The sequence below is a fragment of the Artemia sp. Qi Xiang Cuo genome, chromosome 16 (assembly GCF_049724085.1).
Source record: "Artemia sp. Qi Xiang Cuo chromosome 16, ASM4972408v1, whole genome shotgun sequence".
NCBI classification, from domain to species: domain Eukaryota; kingdom Metazoa; phylum Arthropoda; class Branchiopoda; order Anostraca; family Artemiidae; genus Artemia; species Artemia sp. Qi Xiang Cuo.
In genome coordinates, this window is record NC_142809.1 from 47,832,053 (window position 1) to 47,858,579 (window position 26,527).

The 26,527-nt window shown below is 35.2% G+C and overlaps 1 pseudogene; it reads left to right on the forward strand.

The window, feature by feature from the left end:
• The window catches only part of LOC148943003 (uncharacterized), a 25,074-nt pseudogene extending 4,151 nt beyond the window's left edge, over positions 1–20,923 (forward strand).
• Positions 20,924–26,527: the final 5,604 nt, after the last annotated feature.

A 26,527-nucleotide genomic window follows, 5' to 3' on the forward strand; every position in this document is an offset into this window, starting at 1 on the left:
CGTTCCTCCTGAGGTAAAATACGATTTATTAAATTATATGTTTAATGCAGTCACATCGTGGTCTCTAGGAGTAATCTTGGGATCAATCCTAATTGGAGTAGAATCATTTCAATTTGGTCTACTGTGGTGACGCAAAATAGAAAGAGCCACTTATTATGAAGGCCTATTAGCCTCAACTTAGGGGTATTTCATAACTTCTATCATGACTGTAGGATTGATTATATGTGTTTTTAAATGTTAGAATTATAGATTGAAAATTTTTTATCACAGGGAAGTTACTGAGAGAAATATAAGTTTCACGAATGGTCAAAACCGAAAAAATTTTTTTAGGCGTATAAGGCCTAATGTGTTGCATCAAGGCATTGCCAGTGACAACACAAGTGTCAAAAATGCTGCTTATGATGAAAAATCTATAATTCCTAGAAAATTCAAACTAACAAAATCTATGGAAGAGAATCGGAAATCCAAATTGATATTACCAGTTGAAAAAAAATGTGAAAACCTTCTTCGTCTTTCATCCAAAGTAAGTGTTTAACCCAAGTAAGATTAAAGTTGTATATATAATCATTATCTTTATTTAAAGTTTTTCTTAGTATATTTTTTATTTACTTATATTTTTAATTGAGCTCTGACAAAATGTGGAGAAATATTTCTCCACAGTCCGTCAGATTGTGTGCCTTCGATTATATGTGGAATTGGTGGTTGGTTGCGGGAAAACAAAGGTTAAAATAATGGAGAAAAACATAAGTCTCCATTCTGAAAAGGGTATTCTCAGATTACATGTTCATCTAGAACCAGATGAGGGAAGCCTTCCGTGGATGGTAAAGATCAACATATATAATCCAGGAGATAAAAATGAAATATGCTTAGTGGGTCATTGATAACAAACAGTCATGTTCTGACTGCACCCCACTCCATCCCAAATGAGCCGCGGATCTATAATCTACATAAATGAAGAAAAATTCGACAGTACGTACGTAATAATACATCCAAACTATGCCGTAGATTCATCAAATAAAGCCTTCTGTGGTGTAGCAATTTTTTCATTAGAAAGGGAGACATCGATCAATCCAATATATCTTCCTCCAAACTCTTAAAATTTCGAGGAGGTCGTTGGTATAATTAGTGGCTTGGGAGAGACTTGACCTTTGTAACCGGGCACAAACTGACAATTTTTACGGAATGTTCCTTATACTTTAGCACAGGGAATAATGAAATAACGGTAACAGCAATTGTATATAAAAAGCTACCATTCCCTTGTATTCTAGGAGTGGATGACACAAGAATATATGGAATCGTGCGGAACCCACTGGCCAATAATATTATCCCCTTATTAAATAATGTATGACAAGCGAACTTTAATAGAACAGACGGTTACTACACATCTTCTTTCAGACTAGAATTATGAACTGCTTTTATTCAATATAAGACGAGCCATTCAAAAGACCAAAGGCCCAAAAAGCCGACTCCCAAAGTGTTTGCTTTTAAGAAGTAAACGTTGTCAACTATTTTTAAACTGGAACCAAGCACTGTATCCAAATATTAGGGGACAGGTAGACGCGTTCCGCCTCTTTTAAACAAAAACACTAAATAGTTAACAATTTAACAAATTTCAAATTCAATAAAAGAAAACAAAGCACGATCACTCCCCAATGAAAGTAGGTATTTTTATATTTTATATACCTTGATTTTTCGATGTTTTTTCTAGCACTTTTGTTATTAATTATTATTATTAAATACTGTAAAGCATTTGGACAGTGTGAAGTAAAAAATAAATCTTATTACATACTATGCAGAATAGTTTTACCTAACACATTAGGCATGTAGACGCGCTATATGCCTATGACCGGCGTGTACAACCGATTGCGTCATCAGTAGGACTTGAAAAAGAAAATTTAATACATTATCTGACAATATCATTTAGAAGCATTGACAATCTATTCTTCATTAATCTATTATTAATACCTAAATATCTTATTTCTATGAGTTACATTTGTAGGGGTTTAAATTTTTCATAACTGAAATACGAACTGAAAAATAAAAATGCATCTTACCTATTTTCAACAACTGGTCCACATCTAATATGCTCTTTGAAGGGCCTTAAAAAAAGATTGTTAATAAACTTGTCATTATTAAAATGCCGGAACTATACGATTACATTATTTTATGTAACTACAATTGATAGTAACCCTATATCCTATAAGCCCGTTTTTATTATATTTAGACACCATGCATATGTTAGACACAGTTCTGATGTTGTATTTGTAAAAACAAAGTACAGTGGCCTTCAGGATTTTAAAACTCAGTAAAGGCCCATTTCTAACAATTTATAATGAATTTGTCTCATTTTTCCAGTTTTTTTCTAGTGTAGGGTAGAACTGATTCTCATTTGTTTCCAGATTTATATCACCACATTTTTTTACTTCTTCTTGTTTTTTCAACTATTAAACGCTTAAAGAACGAAGGACATCAAAGTAAAAACATTTTTTCTCCACCATTTGCTCCACATTTGGTTCCATATTTTACCTATTAAAAACTGAAAACCATGATTTTTTACGATTTTTTCAGGAAAATTGTGCACCTACTACGATTTTCTTCGTTACGTTAACTTTTATTGCTACACAACAACATCAATAGGATGATACACCCATTATGTTTAATACTGCTCCTCAACAAACGTCTCTTTCTCGGTTGAAATTATTTTTAAATAATTTTTATTATAAGTTTCTTATGTTATTAAAATAATTGAGCGAACAAATTTCATATATAAGTGTTTCAAAACAAAAATTTCGTAGGTTTCAGAAGAATATTTTAAAGGATTACTTTCAGCTGGGTGTTTTTTTTTTTTTTTTTTTTTTTTTTGGGAGCCATCTTAGAAGCATTTTGTAAATTAGCACTCTCCAGAAGATATGTTTTCTTGAATACCGTTCAACATTTCTAATTTTCGAAATACGTTAGTCAGAGAAATTGGATTCCAAACATACAAACTAAAGATAGTAAATATATGTAAGATATAAAGCCTGGGATGTGATTTTTAGGTAAATAATCATATGAATAAATGTGTCGAAAGTTATTCTTCAAAGCAAGTTTTAAGAAAATACAGATACTAAGATAACATCGATTCTCCTTTGTTTTTGGGACGCATTACTTCTCCTTGAAAGTCAAATTATTGTGACAAGACGCATAAGTGCTTTGTCTTGGACAGAACTATCACCCCCCCCTATCTCTCTCTCTCTGAAAAAGCAATAAATTGAAGTTTTACCTAAATTACCAAAATAATTTTTAACTAACTTAAATAAAGGTAAAGAACTTAAGAACATTCAATTTCTATTTAACTAAAATAAGTTACCTCTCTTTTGTAAATATTAAATTACGTTCAACCCAAAAACAAGAATTCAGTGACAGCCTGTAAAGACATTAAAGCCTTTCAAATTCTTAGGGGGGGGGGAATTAAACTCGGGACAGTGTAAAGGTAGTCGGGCTTGTAATCCATCTTTGGATGATAATCATTATATGGAGAATTTCTGCTTTTTTCTTAATTGCCACCTATTCCCAGACGAGAATTATACAAACCTAACTTGAGGAGTTATGGTGGAGATTGAGGTTGTTCAATTTAAAATTAAGATGTGATTTTGATTATATAAGGTTATCAAATAAAACACTTTTTGTTTATTCAAATCTTAAAGCCCTATAAATGTGTCTTGATGAATAACTTTTGACTGCTAAAATTAGTATTGATGAGCTATTCTAAATCATAATTCAATAATGAATATTAAATGTCTTTTATTACTACAAACAACTCACCGCAGCACCAAGCTGCCTAAGGCCAACACAGCTACGCAACCCTTGCAGGAAGTTCCAATTTTCCTTAAATATTTCTTTATTATATCCTCCCACCCCAGATGAAGAAAACCTGCTATCCGTTTAGCCCTAAGCGGTTAGACGAAAAGGACAGTGTTCGGCAATCTGTCATCTTTCTTCCGCGGAACGTGCCCTTTGCTTTCATTATAGCCCTTGAAAAGGGGATTAAACCTCATTTTCAGACAGCTTAGTATTTGAAATACTGTCAGTCAGTCGGGTACCCCGAACAATCCGTACGCAATTTCTCTGGAAAACATCTAGCAAATCTTCATCCGCTTTTCGGAGCACCCATGCTTCAGAGCCATATTTGACAAGTGTCATCACTGTAACTTCCAATATTCTAATCTCTAACTGTGAAATAGCACTCTGAGCCTTAGCTATTATACTTTTGACATATTCACTGCTCCCACTGTCTTCACTAACAATATTACCAAGGTAAGTGTAGCTGCCAACCAGATCAATCTTTTGATCACTTTTGATTAAACCTATTCTAGCACCCTGAAGTCACAAAACCTCGAAAAGCTCATTCTTTTTGCTCACACTTTCGTCTAGGATGCTCAAATCATCAGCATATTCTAATTCTAGGAGAGTTTTCCTCCCCATTCAAGTCTGTGGTCTCCCATTGCAATTCCTGTGCTCCTTAAGATAAAATCCGTCAAAAGGATCCATATAAAGGGGGATAAAAAACAACCCTGCTTAACTCCTGATTTAATACAAAACCAGCGGCTAATCTTATTTCCTACCTTTACTGCAACAATGTTATTCTTGTACATAGTACTAATCACTTTGATGTACTTGTCTGGTATACCATACATGGATAAGATCTTTGCTAAAGCTTTTCTCTCAACAGAATCGAGCGCTTGCTCATAATTAATAAAAATGAGGACCAAAGGTGTTTGGCAACTCAGTCACTTCTCAATAATTAACCTAAGAGTGAAAATTTGGTCAACACATCCTCTACCTTATCTAAAACTGCGCTGTTCTTCTCTTTCAACTTTGCCTACAGCATCTCTCAGTCGATTTCTTCAATTGACCATTGAGATTGCCAACAGAAAGACATTGTAAAGAAAAAAACATGGAGGCTATATATTGTTAAATGCCTAAATGAAGGCCTTAATTTCTTTAACCTTAAATAATATGAAGTAAGGTCCGATATTATCGTTTATGAAACACCAAAAATCGTAAGGTCCGAATTTTCAATCGTTTGTAAAGAAAACATTATTCGTTTTCCCGTAAGGAGTTTGCCGGCAAGGATTTGAGTCAACTTAAGGTAAATGTTTAGAAAATGTATCATCATTGCTCGGCCCCGAATTTTCACCTAGAGAAAAATATGGGGCGGTGGGTTCAAGCCTCGCTTATGGAAATGCTTCTAGCTATCAGTGTAAGTATATATTATAAGGAAACGCCAGGACAAAAATGAAGGCTTTGAAAAAGTATGTCTTTGATAAGATTCGGGTAATCTTTCCGCCAGGATAGACAATAGTTCTCCTTGATTGTTCTTCTTCAAAACCTCTAAAAAACAGATTTTTCAACAATCTAGAATAAGAAGCGAGTAAATAAAACAGTAAGAGTATACTAAATTAGAAAACTTACCCAATCTCTATTAATTTTCAGTTTTACCCTAAGATCCGTGAAAGGAACTGTACTCTTCTTCATATATCTTTGACGAAACTGAAAAGAAATTCACGAACATTATTTATCGGAACATTGTTCACTTTTTAGTGAGTAAAAGCGAAAAAATTAAAAGCCTAATCTAAAAACTGAAAAGAAAAAAATTACAAAATTTATATTTAAAAAAAACGTTCCAGGCACTGCCGGAGGACAACCCTTCAATTAAGAGCTTAAACAATTAATTTCTAGACTCAAAATAAATCTATTGAAGAACCAAAGATCAAAATTAACACTTTTGATGCCACCACATTTACTCGCAACTTCTATAGAAGAATCCTTAAAAACGACACCAGGTAGTAATCAACACTAAAAATATTTTTTTTAAACAATCTTAAAACAGTCACACGAAAGTATTGAAAGCTTAAAAAACCAAGCTGAGACGCAGTGGAAAAAGAGTGAATTTCACTGGTCAGGAGAATTCGCAGTCGACTATCCCAGTTGTGATATTTTAATTCGGACCTTGTTCTATAGATTCGTGCCTGTCCAAAATCAGAAGAACTTTGATTTTTTATTTATAACAAGCATAACGTCAGACACAATCTGTTGTGCCTTTTATTGTCAAGAGTTATTATCCAATTTTGATCAGTGAATTTGATTATTTAAACTGTAAAAAAGTATTAGCCATGAGCCTGGCTTTAGCCATGACTATAATTACTGTTTTATTAAGAAACTATTCCGGTCGTTATTATTGACATGCCTCTGACGACCTAAAAACTATTAAGCTACAGGTTTGTAACTAGAAAATAAAACTGTCAGTAAAAACAGCATGTATAAGGTGTCCTAAAAAGGTGTCCTTTGACACGTGGTTCAATTCCTTCCACCTCATGGTTAGATTTAAATCTTCCATGCAATTTGTTTGGGATTTAAAGATTAAGCATGGTCTAACAGTGCTAAAATCCCATAGAAATCCGTAGCTTAGGATATTAAGATGAAAATTTCATGTAGGTCTGAGGGGGATGTTGAACTTAAATAAATCAAAAGACACTATGTGTGTAGAAATTTAGGTTTATCCGTAATACCTCAGGAAGACCTAATGGCACATAGATAAATAGACATTTCAACAGAAGGGGCTTTAGTTCATGGTAAAAAAAATTACACGAAATAATAGCACATGATAATAATACACAAAACAAATATTTGGATAAAAGCCCCTATATCAATAAATTTCCAGAAACCAGCTGGCTTAAAAATCTTTTTCCTCCATCCCACCTGCACAGAGCGTCACCTTTATTGCTAGTCCTGGAGGTTTCAAGTCATTTCCAAACATCCTTCTTGCCAAATCTCAATAGTTCGGCTTTTACTTTTGTGCCAAAATACTTAAGCAATTCAACAAACTAGATCGAGTATATACAATAAAAATTCACTGGGTAGATTGTGTTAGTTAATGTTATAATAACATATTGCTACTTTATTAAGCATGCAATTGGAAGGCAAAAAATTATAACACAATGTTAGACACAATACAGGGACACGAAAAGAAGTCGGGCTTGTACAAAAAGTATTTGAGTATTTATCATGTAAAAATAAGGGGAATGTAAAGAAAGTAGAGAGAGCGTTAAATATGAATTGAGGGGGTGATGAAGTGAAGGCCATGAATAGAACTCCTGAAGATCTAGAAAATACAGCCAAACTGAATTAACAATAAAATATTGTACTGGCAAGGTAGAAAACTGAGAGACAATAGTCAAGCTGGGTTTCTCCCAGCTAAAAAGAGGAATAATTTTTTATAAGAAATAAGTTGAAGAGAGATGGGCAGAACAGTTCGAGATTCTTCTAAACTGTGATATAGTTACAAGAAACAATAAAGCTATGATTAAACAGTTTGTGAGACTTGTTTGTGACAAAAGAAGGATTATTCATTTTGCGAGGAAATTTAGAGACAGGATTATAAGGGTGAAAAATAATAAAGGCAAAGTTAAGAGATATTAGAGAAGATTTTGAGTAATTTTTTAAAGAAGGGAAGTCAAAAGCGATTCTTTTAAACTTTATTTTTATTTTTCTGTACATTATTAAACTTTTCTGTACATAAATTAAACTTTTTTGTGCAAAAGGGATAAAGAGCGAGAGTAGTAATTATAGAAGCATTAGCCTGCTTTTTGTAGGAAGATACTTTTATAGGAAGATACTTTTAGATACTTTTTGTAGGAAGATAATCATGAAGATACTTTTAGGCTTAGAGATAATGTAGATAGAGTTCTAAGAGAGAAGGGGCATGGTTTTAGGAAGGGCAGAGGATGGGTCGGCCAAGTTTTTATTCTTAGATAAATAATTGAGAACTGTAAGAGTTGATTGCCTTGTCAATTGAGTTGATTTGATTAACTCATTTCCACTATTTTGACAAACTGTTAAATCAATTAGAAGATAGTCTATGAATGATTATGGCTTGTCATAATCAAGTTTAGCTACTTTTTGCTATCTTGGAAAGGGGTAGGGTTAGGAAAATGAAACTTTCAGTAATGAATACAGGGCCAAAATTTGAAACGGGAAGTTATAATGGCCTTTTTAAGATTCAAAAGCGATTTGAGAGCAACCAGCTCCCCTCCCCCCCCCCACTCTATAGGATATCTTAAAGCAGAACCAATATCACGAGTTACGTCAGACAAGTCAATAAAGATTGATGCAATACTAGACAATCGTGGTGTTTTTTGTATTGAATCAGAAGACAAGCAGAGTTGCCCTCTATACTCATTTACACAGGTCAATTTAATGGACTTTGTCATAATGGACTCAGCAAAGGCCATTTTAGAGCATGGAATCCAATCGGCAAGTAAAACCGCGGACTTAAATTATGCTGATGATTTGACCGTTTTAGATAAAAATGTCAGCAAATGAATGATTTTTGGATATTTTGTTGGATCAGTGTGCAAGAATAGGCCCGAAAATTAGCATTAGTGAAACTAACTTGCATTGACTGGGAATAAGCTTGGGGGTTCGCCTCAAAACCCCACGCTTATTGCGTATTTCCTTACGTTTATCCAACTGCAGGTAGAATATGCTTTTCCCGTTTGACATTTAAGCCTGAGTTTGGACCAGAAGAACCACATGAAAAAGATTCAATACAGAGCACTTCTGATAGTTTCTAGATCACCTAAAGTCCCTTATTGCTCCCTTTAAAACAATTTTCCCTTACAACTCTTTCGGGAAACCGTAATGAAATACGTTTTAATTTTGGTTTTGGTATGTTGGCTATTCCCAGCTTCGTGAAATCCTCACTGGGCCAGTAAGCTGACTTTTACAGGGGATAAAATTTTGTATTAATTTAATGACATTCTATTTAATATTAATTTTATGATATTATCTGGTTATTTTACCTTAAGAATTGCTTGGATTACTGAATCCCAACATAGTTCTAATTTTTATTTAACTTTACATTATATTGAAGACTTAAGTTGATGAAATTTACAGATTCAAATTTTTTCATAGTATTATTTGGATAGATGTATACATAAATCAATCATCAATTATGATCAAAGGATGTTAAGGCTTTTATGTCAAACTATTACTTCTACTGCAGCTACCCATAACTCACTCTGATACCAGACAGCAAGCGATGGATCCAGGTGCACACTTTTCTTCCATACCAATCTATTCATATCTTCCCTCTTAACCCCTTTTTTACCTCTTCCATTTTTATATAGAAAGAGAGAGAGAAGAGTTTTGCTTTTGGTGTATTGTCACGTAATAAAGCTTTTTGAATCCGAATAGGGAAAGAACTGCTGCCTTTACTGATACCCGATTAGATTAGGCAACTTACAACTGTGAAAGTTTTGCTCCATAGACGGTGGATGCCTAAAAGCGACCAAGTTCAAAACTTATAAGTGCAAATTTTGATTTAAAGAGATGATGGTAAAAAATAACAGAAACTACAAGACGGAAATAAAAATAAAAATTGTATAATAGAATAATTATAATAACAGAATAAAAAACAGATTGGAAAAATAAAGATAATAATCATAATTATACAAAAAAAAATTACCTTTAAATGAGCAGTAATTGTATTTGTATGCATGTATGTACTTTATCTCAGAAACGGCTTTTTTTCTGAAAATTGGTACTCTTAAATTATCAAGGCCAGAAAAAACAAGTTACATAAACTCCGACATTGGGGCAATGCGTTACTCCTTTCCAGCGCCCTTAACATACCTTCTTAAGTCCTCTTCAAAGTAATATTACGAGGCAAAAACACCAGATAATCTGTTAAAATTAAGTTTTTACTATATTATCTATATTTAATATGATTATTATGATTATATTTATTATGACTATATTTCTATAGTCAAGGTTTCTTAGACACACCCGAATGTCAGTCCAGAAATACATGGGAAACTAAATTCAGGGGTCAGATTTTGTACTCATTCGAATATTTGTTAAAATCAATAAAATCAAAGCAAATAAGGCAGACAATCGGACGAAAGATTTGAACATCAGTATTGTTACATGGCATAATGTATGTATGTATAAATTTATTGCCCATCATAAATGTAAAATACAACACTGATGGAGTATAAAGAAAGAAAATTAAAAAAAAAATTCTGACAAATACAAACAGAACCAAAACAGAGAAGAACAGACAAAAAAAAAAAAAAATTACAAATAGAGGCAATTATATGTAAGAACAAACATGTTATCAAAGACGGACAATTTCAGAGTTGCTTTCACCAATAATCTGCCTCCGATATCTTTCATTTCTTTTCTGTAACGCAGAACTGGACTTGCAACTCCATACCGCAAGGATAGTGAGCTGTTATTCGTCCAGAGAGGCAGCCTTAGCAAATATTTCGCATACTTGTAGAAACCCTTCCGTATATCCCTAATATCTGAAGCAGTAAGAAGAGACCAAAATGATGCAAGGGCAAGTAGATGTGGAACAGCAAATGCATTAAAGTGTTCCTGGCTTCGAAATAATTTTGCGTGAACAAAAGTGTTGCTATGAATCACATATACAATTAATTTTCACCGTCGTAAATATCATAAAAAATCCGCTTTCTTTAGCTGAATGGTGCCAAAAGGCCATTCGAGAAAGTATGCAAAAACGTGATATAGCTGCTACTTTGAGAGTTCTACACCTTCCAAACCGGCAATTATTGCATCTAGTGCACCTAAACACGAACAAGCTTGACAAAAATTACATAGATTTTGAATTGAAATTTCTCAGCGCAAACGTATCATTGCAGGAGGACTATCGATTTAACATTATGTTGATGTTGTTAGGTTCAAACACCGTACAACCAACGGATAAACCAATATCATAGGCAGCGCAATATCGCTGTCTTAGTAAAGAACGATGTTGGCACAATGCATTATTTTTTTTTCTTGGTACCCGGGCACTTCGTATCGAAGAAGATGTCGTAGAAACTTCGGAAAGGGCTCATTAGATTGGAAATTTAAATGGCTAGTTCTCTTTTAGTAGTCGACCCCCCCCCCACCACGCCTATCATTCCCCCAAACACATCCAATCAAAATTTAGAGATAGCCATTTTGTTCGGCGTAGTTGATTTCCAAATATAAAATATGTTGTTGAGGAGGTCACTCCTCCACTACCCTCAGGGCAAGGGTTTTAAGTTATGCCCTGGGGGCATATAAGAACGATGTTGCCACAATGTAGTATGTTTTTTTTTTCCTTTTAGACCAGGGCACTTCGTATCAAAGAAGTTGTCGTCGAAACTTCGAAAAGGGCTCATTCAATTGGAAATATGAGTGGCTTCTGCCCTTTTTAATAGTCAAAAGTGAATGGAAGACAACTAAAACCCCTTCCACGCCAACCATTTCCCGAAACACATCCAATCAAAATTTTGAGATAGCCATTTTGTTCAGCGTAGTTGATTTCCAGATAGAAATTATATTTTTAGGAGGACACTCCCCCCCAGCCCTCAGGGGAAAGGTTGTAAGTAATGCCCTGGGGGCATATAAGGTGGTTTATAGAAAGCGTTGTCGTAGAAACTTCAAAAAAAGCTCATTCGATTGGAAATTCAAAGGTGGCTAGTGCCCTTTTTAATAGTCGAAAGTAATTGAGGGCAACTAACCCCCCTCTCACGCCCATCTTCTCCCCAAAAACATCCAATCAAAATTTTAAGACAGCCATTTTGTTCAACGTAGTTGAAAGTTCTGGAAATTAGGTCTTTGAGGATGACAACCCCTCCACAGCCCTAAGGGCACGGGTTTTAAGCTATGCCCTGGGGGCATATAAGGTTTTTATAGAAATACACAATTATTTATCATTTAAATAGATAAGATATTGCAAGACAGATCTCTGCATAGTTGAGTTCAGACCTCTGGAAACTAATTGGGCTAAGATCCAGGAAGGAAGAAATAGTTACGAAAGTTTTTATCACATTGTTTTTACTTTCTATTTTTGTTTTAACAAGTAAGCTGGCTGGCAGAAATGCATAAGTTTGTCCTATCAATAGAGCTAGGTTACCCTTACAAAGTATAAAGTGTCAATACGAAAAATTTACCATTTTGGCCCAAAAGCCATTTTGCGCCATATGATTGTTGTTTTGTTGTACACATTTTCTATCATCAATTTCACACGAAGATTAAAAAATCTTATAGAGTTAATATGGGTTCCATCTTTTTATGTAGTATTATATGTATTGTATGTCCTGTTCTTGTCTCCGTACATTTTTTCTGGTACCTTTTATTTTCTCTTTTCTTGCCCAGATTGTTGTTTTATTTGTTCATCGCTTATATTGGGTATCGTGAATGATAAACTATAGCCGTGAAAATTGAGTACTTTTGAGCCGATTATATTGATTTTTTTCACTAATGGAGCTTACACTGTCGCTTCTGTTATTTCTGACTTGAATAATTTCTTACTATTGAGATTCTTTTTAAAAAATAAGCAACTTATGTGAACCCGTTTTGATTTTTTATGGTAAGATTCAATCGATAAACAATATTTCTAAATGAAATGCATATTTTAAAATCTTGTACATTAGCTAATGAGTATTTTTTTTGGCTGATGAATTAGCCAAAATCAGTGTCAGGGTATTTTTTGACCTGAAAAAACAATCCATACAGGTCCCGAGTTCGATAGAATTATTTAAGAGCTTAACTTCCAAAAAAATTATTTAAGTAACGTCATATTTATGGGCAGATTTAAGGAGCATACGTCACTTCCAACTCAAGAGTGGCTGTATCGTTTTAGTATCTATGACACATGCAAAATAAAACAAGAAACGTAGTTAAATATAATGCACCAAGTGTAATAAGTCTATTTACAAAAGATGGTCTCGGTAGTTTCATAAAACCTAAAAGACAGAGAACTAAATGAAAAAAGCAGCAAAAAGGGCAATTACAACGAGTCGAAAATAAAACATAACAAAGAAATATTAGATTACAAGACAAGTGGCAGAAAAAATGACAGCGAGTCAAAAAAGAAAGTGAAAAACAAAGATATATGTGGTTACAAGACATTCGACGAGGATCAGAACCAATCAAAATAAAAGTGAAGAACAATGAATGCGTTTTAAACAATTTCCTTTTACCTAGAGGACAGAAACGTAGATTAACAAATGCTCAAAACAAAGAAACTGAAACAGCAAATCAGACAACATCAAGAAGACGACCCCAAAAATGTAAATTAACCAGGGGAAGAGAACAGTCCAGACAATGAAATCTGACGTCCGAGCAGCCATGATAAAGGACCTTCAAAAATTTCTTAAGGAATTACAAACAAACGTGAAAAATAAAGCAATTTTCGGTTAGAATACTTTAAAAACGTCAGTCAAAAACAAAAAAGAAAAAATATATACGTATAAAATAGACGCGGCACCAAGCCAAATCAGTTATCACAAAGCATTAAAACTTAATTGAAGAGCAAATAAATACATTGTTAGAAAACAAGCCACAATGAGAATCAGAAAGAGTTAAAACGAAAGCGAAGAAGAAAGAAACATTAAGTGAGAAGAACAACGTAATCAAAACCTCCGACCCCAAAAAACTCTAAAGCAAAATCCAACACAAACCTATAAATTGCTGTAAACTAAATAAGTTTGAATGAAAAACCATTGCAACCCTTCAACGTTGTATGTATTCACTTTTGAGTCCTTCATTTTCCCGAGGAAAGAGCAGTCAACCAAGATATTGCTTCATTTTGAGGTTGCAGCTTGCTTGTTCAAATTGCATTGCCACCTCCATAATGACTAATTGAATTGGTTTGGTCTTATTTAGGAAATCACTTGCTCTCTAAACAGTTTCACAAATAAATCTGAGATTTGAACTCATGTTTCACCTTAGCTTCATTCAGCGTAAGCGATATTTGAACCATCAATAGTCTTGATATTTTCAGTTTCAAAGTAGCTAGATAAATGCATCATAAAATAAAATTTTGATGCACGACCATCACAAATCATTGAGGGCGATTTTGAACCACCTTCATTTGACCAATTGTGCTTTTCAGACCCCAATGAAGCTGTTGAAAAACGCCTTGCCCATCCTTTAAATTCTGGGATTTCCCTTAGTCTAATAGATCTCTTGGCAGAAGTATTGTGAGACACGAATAACTTTGACAAGGTTCAATGAAAATTCAAGAAGTGGAGGATGATATCAATGAGCCCTGTAATTTCACTAGGAAACAGCCTTACTTAGAAGATGAGCAGCAATGAGAAAAAATGCATGAAAAACTTACTGCAGGGCCGTATTGGGAACCGGAGGAAAAGCAGCCACTCAACAATATATATCAGTAAGATGTATTCCTAAAATTATTTACGCAAGGAATACACTGAAATAACAACAGAATCAGTAAAATCAACGTAGTCAAACCTGTAAATTAGTTTATATGTCAATATTTTTGAAAGATGGTAAATAGTACATCCCCATTGATATGAATTTTAAGTGGAACCGAAAACACTACAATGACATCTTGACAAGCAATTGAAACTTCATTATATTATTGTAATGGCCTCTGGCGATGGCGTTGGGTGTGGGACCGTGTCACTAGCACCACTAGTGGCCTCCGCTAGAGTATTGTATCATAGTCGAGCAGTCTAAAGGTTGCTACCAGCTCTTCAACGCTGATATTACAACCACCAGGGATGTGACAAGTGTACCACCTGTAGGGGGAGTAAGAGCAACACTATTTAGCCTAAGATACCACGACCTGTGTCACCATTAAGCAATATATCCTTGCAGGGAGACGGTTCCTCCGGTGGATACTACAATGACAACAATTTTCAATATTCTATTCCTAACCCCACTGGGGTTCGGAACAAAAGTCAAATACGATCATAAAAAATAACTTCTTTTTACTTCCAATCTCTGCTCCAACAACTATCTATTATATACTCTCAATATGAACTAGATCTAACTTAACAATTATATATCGAAACAAAAAGCAAAGTCGCCTCGAGCGTGGTTTAGTCAAAACGGGGGCATTTCGAATGAATTAAACCTAAAAATCTAATTCGCCGTGTCCATAACCTAATGACCAATGGTCCAGGATTTACATTGACCCTGTAATGATTCATAGAGAAATTCAGTGCAAAGCAAACTAGTTTCCTTTTGTGAAATTGTTGTTTAAAGAGAAAGAAAGATTTTATTGAAAAAAACATATCAACAAAAAATTATTACGTCCACCCCTAAAAAGCAAAGCTTGTCCGTGGGGGAGGTAGAGAAAACGAAATCATTAAAACAAAGAACACTTGGCCACCGATACCACTAATACCATCACACTGAACAATAAATACAAAATAATATCATACATTATACTTCCTCTGGGAACATCATATCAACAAAACCCCCACAATAAATCAATCAATCAAAACTCATATTCAGCAAAAAGCAGTTCCTTAATGATTTTTCTAAAAATATTGGGGTCACCAATAGTCTTAATATCACTATTCAAACAATTTCATTTCCGTGTACTTCTATAAGAAACAGAAAAACATGAACGGGAAGATATACCTCTAGGTACACAAAAGTCCGCGCTACCCCTTGTATCATGAGAATGAACAGTAGACCTAATGGACAATAAATCACCAAAACAACGATGCTGAACATCCTGCTGCAGTCTAAAAATACACCACAATATATAGAATTCACGAAGGCCTGCAGCCGGCAAAATTTTTAAAGTTGGGTAAATTTCTAGAACAGACATACGTGGAGATATACCGGCTAAAATTCTTACGGCATGATTTTTCAGAACTCTTATTGGTTTTAGGATAGAAGAAAAAGTAGAGAGCCAAATACTTGAACAATAAAGTATATACTGGTGTATTAAAGAAAAATAAAGATGGCAAAGGACAGACTTGGGAAAACAATGTTGGAGTTTCTTCATTATACCGAGATTTCTTGCCAGAATTTTGCTAGTTAAAGTTACATGTTCCTTAAAAGATAGAGTTTCATCTATTACAATCCCAAGGTATTTAAAAGACGCAGTCCGTTTTATAACGCAGTCTGTTTTATTGTTGCCTGGACAGCAAAATTTTTGATTCTATATGAAGCTTTTACCGTAAGAACAACCTAAGCAAAAAGGAGAAGGGATATTTATGTACTAAAAAAGCGGGCACGGGCCCCAACAAATAAGTTACATCAAAGACAACAATCAACAAGGTGAAATTCGAAAGTAACCAAATTCAGGACAGCGCAATTCCAATCCAAATTCCTAATAATAATATTGACAAGAAGCAAGAACCTATGGCTCCCTAACAAAAACCAACTATTATCAACAGTTATTGCAGAATCTCAAAACAAATCATACCCTTCAAAGATCCTTTCAAAACACACACTGTGGATGACAACACTTATATATCAAATTTCTATGAAAAAAAAACGTGTATATAAAAAACTAAACAACATAAAAAGAGCAGAAATCATAAACTAGCTCTAAATGAGTCATCTGTCAGAAAATTAAAAAGTTACACAGATTAGAAATTATCACAATTGAGTTGTGTTGGAACCCTTGGTCCCAGTTTGTTCAGATAAATGTCCTTCCCAGATTCTGTTCTTTTGGCCCCTTAATTATGTTCCTTCCCCTAGTAATAATTATTAATTTTCCTTTAATTTTGGTGGCGCCATTTTCTGTCCTCCTAATTGCGTAGTTGGTTACACAGACCACGAGGTTAAGTGCGCAGTTGGGGATGTTTGACCAGTAACTTAGTAAGCCCTTGGATTGGCTAGAAAAATTCATTACCGCCCCATCACCCCGTCAGACACGCGACTGCCTGAGCGGGCTGGGGAAAATTTGTTCCTTTTTTAGTCAGTTCCTTTTTGTAGCGTGTCTTGATTACAGTAAGATTTTTATACAATATAATCTTTAACTTTTCAACCTAGGTCGAGTCTAAAGAGATAGTTAGAAATATTAAATATCCCAGATATTTAATCTGGGATATTTATAGAAGTATCCCAGGGGCCTTAAAAGTGACCCCTGGGACCATTCGATCACGCTAGTAGACACGGAACCGTTGGAGGAAGCGCAGGAATCCCACTACCCTTTGGGCCGACAAGGGGTTCGCCCCCTCGAGTAAGTGGCAAAGCAACCTTTTTGCGCTATTTTTGTGCCAATAAGTGGTAACCCCCGTACCGTATATTCCAATTAGAGGTGGAAGCAATTAAAGGTCCTATCAGTAAACCTGATAGTAAAAGAATTCCGCGTTTACGAAGATACAAATAATTTAGCCTACAAGAGTAGCCTATTGTGGTTACATATAAAAAAAATCGCAAAGAAAATTCTCTTTTATAATTATGTCTAATTAGGTCAGTTCCCAAGACAGTTGCCAAAAAAATAATATAAGTTTCGGTAAAAACCAGTTTGACTATCGGTGTGGGGGGAGTTGTCAGCATGGGCATAAGATTCTGTCGACTTGCTCCTCACTAATTCTTCCAAAGAAAATGGTCTTTACATTGGTGCCAGAGATGACATTGGTGCATATGACTATGTCATATGCTCTATGTCAATTGCTCTTAGTCAGCGCATAAGCGCTGTCTAACTAAATTATTTTTTAGACTCTCTTCTTTAGACTTCCTGGGTAAAAATTTACCCAGGACCCTCTAGAGGGAGAAGGAGTGGAGATAGGTACTTCAAGTTACCTTCCCGGGACATACTTTAGCCTGTAGACCCATCCCTGAAAGTTTCATTTTCCTAACCTTACCCCTTTCCAAGACAGTCAAAAGTAGCTAAAGTAGAATTTTACCATACCGTGAAATATATAACACATAAGTAGGCTACCAAATTTTTTTGTATATTAGGAAGTAGCCTAGCCTATGACTTTTTCTCTTAACAAGTTTCCTTCTCAATCTCAACAGTCCCATTTGAAGGTTAGCCTAATATCTGTATTTATCATTTTAGACAACTTTTAGATAGTGTATAACTTCGATGTCATTTAGAAGGGAATAAATTGTCACAGTGCAAATTTAAACATAAAAAAAGATAATCTAAAAATGCTGGAGAGCCGCAAATCTACCGTGTTACCAATATCAATCCTTTCACTACGAATCAAAACTGCATTTATTTTTATTTGAATACTCCATATAAAACAAACAAAACAGACTTACATTTCAAAAAATTCAAATCATTCCATATTTAACGAGTTTCATCCAAAGTGTGTGAATCAATGAACAACAAATTCCCAACCAAAGAATTCACGTTGGAAAGAATCCAGAGTCTGACGCACAAATATTTTAATACAAAGCCTGTCTAACCTCTAACCTGTATATTTGCAACAATGAGAAATTGAAAGCGTGTTTCCCACATGGGAATACCTTTTAAAAGGGAATACCTATTAAAAGGATGGTTTGTTTGCTGCGCCTTCTATGAGTGAACAGCAGTGGCGTAATTTCGTCTCAATCCTGGAGGAGTGCAAATTTAGAGCCAATTTTCCCAATTCAATTGAAAATGACAGTGAAAACTTAAAAATTTGCCAGGTACTGTTCTATTAACTGGGCTCTTTTATATAGTGATAGTTTGGTTAATACTACTACTACTACTAACAACTCACCGCAGCACCAAGCCGCCTGAGGCCAACACAGCTATGCAGGCTCCACCGCCACCCCAATCTATTCAAAGACTCCCTTTTTACACCCGCCCACGAAGTTCCCATTTCCTTTAAATCTTTCTTTATGACGTCCTCCCAGCCCAGACGGGGACGACCTGCTTTCCGTTTAGCCCTAGATGGTTGGCCGATAAGAACAATCTTCGGCAATCTTTCATGCTTTATCCGCACAACGTGCCCTAACTACCTCAACCTTCTTTCATTATAGCCCTAGAGAGTGGTATTGAACCATATTTTTCGTATAGCCTATTGTTTGAAACACGGTCAGTCAGCCGGGTACCCAGAACAATCCTTAAGCAATATCTCTGGAAAACATCTACCAAATCTTCATCCGCTTTTTGGAGCGTCCATGCTTCAGAGCCATATTTGACCACTGTCATCGCTTTAGCTTTTAATATTCTAATCTTGGTTTGCAGACTTATCTTCCTATTCTTCCAGACTTTTTTTAACTGTGAAAAAACACCCTGAGCCTTGGCTATTCTATTTTTAACATCTTCACTCCACCATCTTTACTAATAATACTGCCAAGGTAAGTGAAGCTGTCCACCTGATCAGTCTTTTCATTACCCAACATCACCTTTTCATCTTCACTTATTCCTAGCCTTAGTGACTTAGTCTTCCTAACATTAATTTTCAAACCAATTCTAGCACCCTGAACTCGCAAAACCTCTAAAACTTCACTCATTTTGCTCACACTTTCATCTAGGATGCTTAAATCATCAGCATAATCCAAGTCCAGGAGACTTTTTCCTCCCCATTTGATTCCGTGGTCTCCCATTGCCTTTCCTGTGCTTCTTAAAACAAAGTCCATCAAAATAATCCATATAAAGGGGTATAGAACACAACCCTGCTTAACTCCTGATTTAATACAAAACCAGCTGCTAACCTCCACCAAAGTTGCTTGAAAACTCAGGCACTTCTCAATTATTAGCCTAAGAGTGTTAATGCTAATGAAATAAAATAAAATAGGATGAATATATAATAGTTTGGAAACAAATTTGGGCTATATATTTGAACATTAGGGAGCATACCACATATTAAATACGTAACCTAACCTAGGTACCTTCCCCCCCTAAACCCAAAAAAAAAACAATTTAAATACAGTTCTTGCCTTTGTTTATATTCCAGAAGGCATTGTAAACCTGTTTTTATCACGCGTGTTGATTTATTTCATGACTGGTATGCATCACCGTATACAAAAAAGTCCAGTTAATAGAAGATTACCAAAAAAAACAAAATTCCACATTTTTACAGATAGAAGCTTGAAACCGCTACAGTAGGGTTTTCTGATACCCTGAATATGATGGTGTGATTTTCCTTACGACTCTACCACTGTTAGGGGGGCTTACCCCCTTTTTCGAAAATCTGGTGAGCTGTTTCAGGCTTTTAACTTTTGAAGGTCAAGAATAACCCTGGAGAAATGTGTCTTTAGAAAATCATCCCTAGAGTAAGATTCTTTTGATTCACTTGACAGTATAAAAATTCTGTTCTCTAGATTTTCGGTTATTATTTACCCGAGTTACTCCTTAATTACAGCTCGTTACCACGAATTGTTTGATAAGTGTTTGATAATGTCTTTGAGGCACTGTGATTTATTCTGATATTTTGTGAGTCACTAATGCTTTGTTAATTAATATTGCCTATAGCTTTGTTAGTTTTCGTGTTTTAAAAGTTTCGATAGGGGACTTGAAATGGAAAGTAAAGAGGATATTTCGATACGTGTTTGTATATTTCTCTTTGCTCAACCCAGTTTTCTTTTCTTTTTTTTAGGTAGATCAGCTCCCGAATCCCAAGCTGAGATAGGTACGCCAAAAACTAGTCGCAAAATAAACGGACCAACATTAAGCACACCCAGAAATGCAAAAATTGATATGACCGACCATGCAATATTTTCATCTCCAACATCAACCAATACAAATCAGTCAACCAACGGGAGGAAATATAACCCACAAAAGCTGGCATTAAGTCGGACAATAAAGCGCAAAGAGAAGAAAATAAAACGATCTAAAAGGATCACGCTCAAAAGTAAAATAAAAAATGCGAATACAGGTTTTGAATCCGAACAAGAAGCGTTACATTTTGTTGAGAGTCACCTATCCGGAATCGCGCTTTCTATATTTAAGTGCCAAATTAGAAGATCCATGATAAAAAGACGATTTACTGAGGAAGAAAAAAGAACGGGCTTGGTGTTTTTTTTCCTATCTCCGAACGGGTACAAAAAGTTGCTTCGTGAGAAAATTTTCTACCTTCCATCGGTGCGTACTTTACAGAGGTGTCTTTCGAGTGTCGAAGTGGTAGAAGGTTTTAACGAAAGTGTTTTTGATATGCTGAAGCTAAAAACTGCAGGAATGGATGAAACAGAAAGATTTTGCACCATCGCCGTTGACGATATGTCTCTATAACCTGGAGTGCAGTATGATCGTAGCCATGATAGGGTAGAAGGACTTGGTCCGTTAGGACCCTTCAAATACGCTACAGTGATCATGTTGCAGGGACTAAAAAAGCACTGGAAACAACCACTTGCGTATTTTTATGGTGTTTCAGGCCTCAAATGTGAGAAACTAAGAAATGTTAATTTTGAGGCGATAGATAGGTGTCAACAGGTAGGGATTACCGTAAAGAGAATAATTTCAGACCAGGGTGGAAACTACCGAGGATTAAAAAGGATCTCGGCGTCACGAAAAAATTCCTTTTTTTCTTAGAAATGGTGAAAAAGTGTATTTCATTTACGATCCCCCTCAATTGTTGAAAAGTGTCCGAAACAATCTCTTAAAGTATGATATCATTTTAAGTAAGCAGTAGCAGGCGTCTTGGAGAGACATTGTTCTGTTTTTTCAAGGAGGATCAACGTCATCGATGTAGGACAGCGCAGAAACTTCAAAAGCGTAATATGTGTCCAAAAAATCTCGACAAAATGAGGGTTAAAGTCTCTACTCATGTTTTCAGCCACTCAGTGTATGCTGGGATCAATTTTTACGTGAGTAAAGGTTTGTAAAATCCGAAGGCCGCAGGAACAGCAAAGGTTGTAAATTTCTTTGATAAGCTGTTCGACTGCGTTAATTCTCTTGGATTTTTAGAAAAAAAGTGTATAGACGCCCAATTTGTAGGGAAAGCGCATCATTCCAGCTTTTGAAGTCGGCCAGTTCATTTTTAGGCGATTTAAAATTTATTCATTGTGTTGGGAAAGATGTTGGGAAAACAATCTATTGCATAGAGGGATGGCAGCTGACTATTTCTGCCATCCTCGGTCTATCAGAATATTTGATGAAGCATGGGTTTAAATATGTTTGTACGAGGAGACTTAACCAGGATAGTCTAGAGCATTTCTACGGCTTACTACGACGCTCTGGGGGTTTAAACGATAAGCCTACTACGTTGCAATTTTCCTGCCTTTACAAACAATCAACGTGCAGAAGCTTTTCGGTTTTTTCAAAGTCGACCGGGAATCGTGAAGCACTTTCTTTCCATCAATCTCTTTTATCCGAAGCTTTTTCATCAGTTAGCGCTCATACAAAAAGAATTGTGCAAGCCGGACGTGATAGCAGCGATATCCATGAACCTCACGAGTTTGATTTTGATGAGAATGTTGAGGTTTTCATCTGAACAGAGGAATCAAATTTTGCATACGTAGTGGGGTTTTCTGCGAAAAAGATTCTGGAAAAGCATTCGTGTGATAAGTGTAGAACTGGGTTATTTGAATCAGGTATTTCTCTTTTTGATTCAGTGTTTGATTTCATGCGGATGAAAGCTTATGAAGAAGCCAATTCAGACTTCTCAAACCTTTTTGTTCCTGCAATCTCCTTGATTGAGTATTGCAAAAAACTAGAGTACATCATCCAGACTGAAATGAAGCACTGCTGGAACGAGGGAATCGTGCGGCGAGCATGGGAAAGAGCGTCCCAACTGTTAATCCCAATTTCGTGTGACCTATTTCCTCTCGAGTGTTTTGTACAGTATTTTTTTCGAATAAGTATCTTCTACATCACTAAATTTGAAAACCAGAAGATGGAAAGAAGTGCTCAATGCGAAAAAAAATAAAAGCAGCTAGGTTAAAAGGATTTACTTTTGAATATTTTTTATTCCGTGGTTAACCATATTTATTTGTTCTTATATTGTTTAAATTTGCTAAAAACGTTTTTGGATTATTCTAAAAAGAATTTTTCTAAAGCAATGGTACTTCTAGCGATTCTCGATTCTCTTAAAACTATTTTACAGAAATGAAAATATTTTATGGAATGATTGCCAAATATGATTTTGGAATGGAAAATTATTCAGCGAATTAATAAGTTGGGATTATTTATTTTCTTGTTTCTTTTATTCTGTTGCAATTAAAAAAAAGAAAAAATTGGAAGAACAATTAATACAGCGGTCATGTACCATTAAACACCATCTGCAAACCTACTTCTGATCAAGATTATTATTATCCTAACTGTTCTTGAAACTCATTCCAACGTTTCGGGGTAGTATTCTTCACAAGAAAGTCATACGTTTGTTTTTATCAATCAATAGTAATTCCCCCTTGTCTTTTTTGCTTTTTCTTTGATCCGCAAGTAGCGATGATGTTCCACGAGAAAATCCGTAAACGCTTCGAAGGAGAAGTGAAAGAACTCTAGAGAATAGCATACTGATTTTCAACAAACTACATCGGTTTGTTTTACAACAAACTACATCGTTTTCATTTTTCTTTCCATTATTTTATGAGCTTCTATCAAAGCAACAATTACTGCCTGGAACTACGGATAGATTTCCAGTCTGGAAATTGATTTCTTTAAGGTTTGCAGGTCTACTTTAAGTAACCATCGCAAATTATTTCGGTATGTAAGGAGAGGAAATCATTGTCTTTACGTTGATGATCTACTTTCATTCCAAATAAAGCACACTTTTATTCGTCTCTTTCGTGTTACTCGTATATAGGACTAATCTGGTTTCAAATAAGCTCTGAAAAAGCGAGCTTAATTTGTGCGAAACGGAAAAAAAAATCTGAATCAGTTGACGAGTGTTCCATACTATAATGAATTTTGCAGCACACAGCAATAAAAATACATGTAAAAGCTTCTCATGAAACAAAGCATCACATATGTGTGTGCTTTTTTTTGCTTTACTTCCGAAGAATATAGTGGGCCTATATCATCATATCCCGGCCTCCAATCAAGGAGCTTAGGGGACACACAAGAAATAAATTTCGTACGGTTCTGAACCAAATTAAATAAAAGTAGATTCTATCAAATACCATCAATACAATTTACTCGGCTAATTTCTTTAATCCAGTTGCCATGCAATGACAGGAAAAATAAATACTTTCGAAATAAATTATCTTATTTTCAAGTTTTGACGTCAATAACATTGAGAAAAAGGGATAGATTAGAAGAAGATGAATACAATTATAATAATCAAAGCAATTTTCTATTCGATATACGAGTAATTACGCGTAGCACTCTCAAGTTGTAAATATAGGCGTGATAAATAGGTGTCGATAAACATCACATAAAATCTAATAGGGTAGGATGAAACAATTTCACAATAGAAGGCATTAATTTAAATGTGCTCCGCAATAAAGGACCCTCATTTTTTCATTGTCCTAATTCTAATCACAAGCTTTATATCAGGATCCGTCTCTTTAATTCAGACCATATCTGATCAAAGCATAATCACCAACGGAACCGGTTCCGTAGGTGATTATACTTTGCATTCGATCGAGACGCTATCTATTCTCCTAAGTTGTATTGAATTGTGTAGCTACGGTATTTAGTTGCCAGGTTCGCATAGGTATGGAATCGTCTCCAGAGACGCGGAAAAAGGGTCACTTTTTTTGTGTGGAGAGGATAGGTTTTGTCAGTACTTGTTCCGTAGGTGATTATACTTTGATAGAACAGTACCAATGTGCCATATATATCCTTAAAGGCAAAGATTCACTAAAGAAAACTTCCTGTTTCTCTGGATACTTGAAATATGCAGGCTTATCTTAGTTTTGACAAGATTTTTTGCAGAAACTAAATTTCAACTGGGGGGGGGCTAACTTGGGTCTGGAGGAAGCAGTTGCCCCCCCCCCTGCCCCACAGCAAATTACGCCCCTGGTGAACCTTCACACTTAAATTTATACAAACTTTCCGAGCTTCCTGAGGGATTTATCATTTCGAACTAGTGAAGATATTCCTCACCACTTTATAATGCAGGGGTGCCAATCCTTCAAAACATGGAGGGAGGGGGGGACTTTTTATTGAAGATACAATTAGGTATTAAAAATCCTGAGGTATGGGAGGGATTTTAATTTTCTTTTAATTAATTTACCCAAAAAGTGTAAATGACTAAAATGTACTGGCCTAATTCTAGCAAAAATTTCAATTCCTCCCCCCTCCTCCAGCGTAAACCGGGATTTTCTTAGGGGGGGGGGGGACTAGGTTTATCCGATAAACTTGCGTTAGGAGAAAGTTTAAATAACGCAAAGTTTTGTTTATTAAGTAAATTACACTACTTTAGACTACGTTAGGGGGCGCCCCCCTTGCTCCCCGGGGTCTGCTACTGCCCTCCTCTAATTGACAATGCCAGGCAAAGTTAAGGGAGCACCATGTCCTCAATGAATCAATGCAGATACAATCAATCAATCAATCAATTTATTCAATCAATAAACTTAACAAAATACACTTCAATATAAACTCCCCCGTAAGGCTCTATGGCCAGGAAAAAAACAGGGGAGAAACAAATATGAAGCAAATACATAAAAAACAAAAACATTTTCAACATCATACATTTACACCTTTAAGAGACTCAACACAAGAGAAAAAAAAGAAAAAAAATAAACAAGAAAAAAAATCATAGAATACAATGATCCACATAAAAAAAAGAAGAGATAAAAAAAAATCAAAAAGTCAAAAACTAAACAGGGGACTACCAAGCAATCAATTTGTTCTGCGTGGACTACCCTATGATCAATCAATCAATCAATTTATTCAACCAATAAATTTACGACAAAACACTTCAATATAGAACCCCCCGTAAGGTTGGCCAGGAAAAAAAACGGATGAAAAACAGAAATGGCATAAATACTAAAGAAAAAAATTCAATATAATGCATTTCACCCTTTCAAAGACTCAACACACACACACACACATACAAAACAAAACAAAGAAGAGAAAAAAAATTAAAAGACCGAAACAAAAAGCGATTTTTACGAGACCCCCCCGCTCCCAAACAAAAAAAGATGTAGGACAATCCAATAAATTAAACCAAATTACAAAAATATATTTGAAACCAAACCACAAAAAATATTAGACAAACTCAGTACCCCTCACAACAAATGTTTCCAACCAAGGCTAGGGTCCCCCCCCCCCCCAAAAAAAAAAAAAACAACAAAATAAAAAAAAAAATTAAACATGAAAAATTAAGACATTAAACATTTTTTTTCAGTTTAAGGAGACACTGCCCATACAATTCTAGGATTGCTGCAATGACCACGACATTTGTTATTCAGATTGTGAAAAACAAAAAAGGGACTGCGACAACACTTTAGAAAAATGTCTACACGGCGTTTGTCGCGACTCGTCACAGTATTTTGAAGCGGGTGGCGTTATTTTGAAGATAAGAAATTCGTTTGAAAGTATTATCTTTGACTTTCAAATTGGACGGGCACACGCTAGTCTGGAAAGATGTATTACAAAAAGTCCTAATATTTTACAAAGCAGGAACTGGATAATCCGCCATTCCGCGGATTTTGGCAATTGGGAACACATAAAGAAAGGGAATCTACAAGAAGATTATTTGGACTTCTTGGATGTCTTGATTTGCTTTGATGTCTTCCATGATGTCATGGAGTATTAAAGGATTCCTAGAATAAGGATAGGTATTTATATTTTCTTACTTTGTAAAAAACGAATTTATTTAGTCTTGTTAGGAATCTTGCATATTTTATTGCAAGCATGCTATATGTTCGTGCTATAAAAGCGAGAAACTACTTCCTTTTTCTACTTGCAGGCGTATATGTAAAATAACTGAAATAGCAATTATAAGAA